At 37.1% G+C, this 4,427-nt stretch overlaps 1 non-coding gene across 1 annotated transcript; it reads left to right on the forward strand.

The window, feature by feature from the left end:
- Nucleotides 1–304: 304 nt before the first annotated feature.
- On the forward strand, nucleotides 305–411 carry LOC141715784 (small nucleolar RNA R71). The gene has a single exon (XR_012572534.1). It is a non-coding gene; the product is annotated as a small nucleolar RNA R71 (small nucleolar RNA).
- The last annotated feature ends 4,016 nt before the right edge of the window (nucleotides 412–4,427 follow it).

Raw genomic sequence — 4,427 nt, forward strand, 5'->3', positions numbered from 1 at the left:
AAGCTCATAGACCATAGCTATCTGATTGACCCCATAGGTGGCTAGAGAATTGACCTTCATAGACAACACTTGGCGCTGCGCTGCAATAGCTGTAGCTGCATCGACTTCTAGAATACCTGCTATCTTCCCAGGCATCATCCTTTAAGTTGGGTTTTGATGTTCATTTGCAGCCATAGTCTCAATAAGATTATAAGCCTCGGTATAGCTTTTGGCCCACAAGGCACCTCCAGCTGCTGCATCGAGCATGGCCCGAGATTGGGCCCCCAAACCATTATAGAAACTAGTGATCACCATCCAATCAGGCATTCCATGATGTGGACACTTTCTTAACATCTCTTCGTAGCGCTCCCAAGCTTCGCACATAGATTCTGTAGGTTGCTGCGCAAACTCAGTAAGAGCACTCCTCATAGCCGCAGTATTAGCCATTGGATAAAACTTAACCAGAAACTTTTGGGCAAGATCTTACCAAGTAGTGATAGACCCAGCTGGTTCAAAATGTAACCAGTCCTTAGCTTTATCCCTCAGAGAGAATGGGAAAAGCCTCAGCTTGATAGCCTCATCAGTCACACCATTATATTTGAAAGTACTGCAGATCTCGACAAAATTCCTTATGTGCATGTTGGGGTCTTCAGTCGCAGCACCTCCGAAAGAAACAGAATTCTGCACCATCTCAATAGTGCCCGGCTTGATTTCAAAGTTATTGGCCTCAATAGCCGGGTGCATGATGCTAGATTAAATATCATCAATTTTAGGTCGAGAAAAATCCATAAGAGCTGGATCTGCCGGAACAATACGATCACCCATGATTAATGGTTCTTTCTGCTCACTTCCTGAATCCGAATCTTCAAATTCTATCTTCTCCTGGAATATCAAGAACTTCGTCTGTCTCCTCAGCCGTATCTAAAGTCCTCTTGCGAGTACGAGAACGAGTTTGCATAAACGCTCGCTAAAGTACCTGAAATACAACCGGAAACAATAAGTAACACGTCTTAATCACTGAGTCCTAATGACCAATGATGGTAAGTAAATAAACTAAACAAATACGTCTAGTCCCCGGCAGCGGCGCCAAAAACTTGTTAGGGCAAAAACACACGCTAATAACACATGCAAGTATACGTGTTCGCAAGTAATAAAGAATACTTTCTAGTTTGTTCCCACAGTGACTCAGACTAATTATGTTCAATTAAGCTCACTCACCAATGTATGATTACTTCTCAATGTTAAGACAATAACACTTAGAATTGATTAACTAATTATTAACTACAATTAACTACTAGAATTAAGCACTTAATTAACACTTGAAATAACAATATTAAAACACTCATGAGATCACAACTTCATTACTACTTCCTTCAATAGCTATTGTTCTTACCCCTAGCATGCAACAGTGATGATATTAATCGAATAACATAAAACTGATAAAAGCGAACTTTCATTGTACTAATAGCATTCTACCAAGCATCCACAATTAGGATAGAAGTTGAATAGGCATCAATTATGTTGAGTCCCTATATGTCTACAGAATTTGACAACATAATGATTTAAGCACAAGTTATCCCTTTTGATTACACAGGGCGAATAAAACGGTTAGAGTTACCCACTAATCATGCATACTCTTACATGAACCTATGCTAGCATGGCAAGTTCTAAATCTCAAGATCCACTGTCGCTTCACAAGAGATTAACACTCTATCTTATATGTTCGCGACGCACATAAGACGAATACGCACAACCAATACTAGATATCATGCAATCATCACACACTAAGGTATTAAACAACTAACTAAAGAATTCCATAGTAAATCCGTTACGACCCCATGATCAAGATTAGCCCATGATAGCACTCATCGTCATCATGGGTTCATATGAAAACATGATCATAACACACGAGAATAATAACTAAAACTACTTATATTAAACCAGAGTATGTCACAAGAGTAAATAGGTTCAAAGTAAAAAAACTAGCATCCAACATTACAACAAAATAAAGAATCGCAAGAAAATATGCTTCCTCTTCGTTGCGGTGTGCTAAAACGGTCTTCTTCCTTATCTCCTCGCTCTTCGATTAATACTACGATCCAACCTTTGTGAAATGTCTCTGAAATCTACTTATATAGGAGTCCCATAAAGCCCAGCTAACTCAGAAGTTGGAAGTCAAACATAAATATGAGTCTAAAATATTAATTCTGAAAATCCGACCTTGCGCGGTTGCTCAGCATTTCTGAGCGGGCGCTCAGCTTCCTGAGCGGGCGCTCAGCCCCCTTCTGGAAACTGATCCATTTTTCTTCGGTTTTCTTCGCTGCAATCTGCTCCTATCTTCCCACTTGCATTGCTAAACACATGCCAAGGCTTATTATTGATGAATTCTCTCCTGAAATGCAACTAATACCCTGAAATGCACAAACACTAGAAAAACGCATCAAATACACAAAATACTTGATTTCAAGACACCAATTCAAGCTATTATAAGACGTTCTAAGTGGTATAAAATACCAGTTATCAGCTATCGTATGGGTAGACGACAGGGTTTTGACGCGCAGTTCGTCGAATAATTATCCATTAGACGATTAAAGTGTGATCTTTTAATTATAGATACGAGTCTTTCAAGACGATCAGGACCAGATGGAATGGATGAAGACTAGAGTTAAATAGTATGGAATATTGGGCTGCAGCACTGCATGAGCAGCAGATCAGAGATTTAGCGAAGTGAAAGACTGTGATGTTTTGAGACAGAATGTTAGAATAGATGTGTCATTGCGAGTGTGACTAACTACTAAATCTCAAAGGCAAGTATCCCTATCATCACTTATTATTCAAGTGATATTTATTTTGAATCTCATTATGCAAATACTGCTTTCCCTATTCTCAGTTCATAATAGATAAATGTTTTACATATCGCTGAATTAAATGATTCTGTTTATTCAAGTACTCTTCTGTTATTCTATGTTCAAAATAGCTAAGTGATTTTACTAATCAAATTACTGGATTTATAAATGTTTTGGATTTTGAGAAAGATGACGTTGTTTTGGTTTTTCTGCCCAAGTAAATGGGCGAATAAAAGTTTATAAGGGTGTCGAGTATTATGACCACTTTCAATAAAATGTTTTAAGATTGGATGGTTGCGTAAGAGGTCGTAGCGGCGGTCCAGTGTGAGCTATGTGTTATACAGGATATAACATCTTTCTAGGCCGATATGTGCCTTGGGTACCCCTTTGTTTAGTTGGATATGCTTCGGCATACCGGTGTTGCTCCGCGGCTGATCACCGGCGGCAACACACCGTCGTTCAAGGATTCCAATCTAAATTATTATATTGCTTTTGATAATCTTATAAGGAAATGATTTATCAACTGTTTTGGTTTTGAATAAAGGTGGAATACAGTTTTAATTTGGTTGCTGATTGATGTTGATATTTAAGTTGTTGTTAAATATCAAAGGTGGTATTAATGCAGATGATTGATGTTGACTTCCCTATTTTAGCGCGAGTAGGTTGTGAGCATCAAAGTTCGTATTGATATCTAATTTAATATGACATCAAAATGAGTATTAATATCAAGAGTTCGGTTTTGAGTAAAGTTTATGATTCATTCCATAATCATTGCTTCTTGTTATTGTTGTTTACGATATTTCCGTAAACATTGTTTTACGAGTTTTATTCTCATCAAGATCCAAAGTGTTGCTTAAGCATTTCGCTCGAAAATATCAAAAAGAGTTTTGAGTACAGTAAAAAACAATTATTCGATTCTTTAAAATATTTTCTAATTCAGCAATTACGATTTCAAATGTTTTGCTCTAACGTAGATGTCAGTTTTATATCAAAACGACCATATATATATTACAATGATCTTGCTGAGCATTTCTTTCGCTCATACTTGCATGTTTTCAAATTTAACCTCCAGTGAGGATTAACTTGCGCTGTTTAGCCGCGTAATTCGAGGAAGCAAAGAAAAAACTTTTGGAAGGTGGTTGGTCCACGGTTGGCGGACTAGTGTAAGTTTTATTGTATAAAGTTGTTTATATTATATTATATTATAGTTTTGTATTTTATAGTTGGGCCTAGTATACTTCTTTTCGAAATTATACTAGCGGGTTAAGTTTTGAGATTGAGAATTGTTGAAAAGAGTTTTAAAACAAAGTGAAAAATTTAGTTGTGCAATTTGGATATCTTGTTTCTAGAACTGTAACCTTAAAAGATATTGGACTAGTTGGGGTCATTTAGGATAAATATCTTCCGCTGGCATTTATTTATTGATTAAACAGGTTGATTTGGATCGAGGTTTCATAGTGACGACCAAATCCTCTGACCCCGAATTCGGGGGCGTTACAGGTTGGTATCAGAGCTGAGGTTATAGTAAACTAGAAACGAGAGTGTGTAATATCCAGGAAAATTATGTGAATATTATGTGTTACAAAAATAAATATTATGTGT

This window comes from Apium graveolens, chromosome 3, assembly GCF_009905375.1.
Source record: "Apium graveolens cultivar Ventura chromosome 3, ASM990537v1, whole genome shotgun sequence".
NCBI lineage: Eukaryota > Viridiplantae > Streptophyta > Magnoliopsida > Apiales > Apiaceae > Apium > Apium graveolens.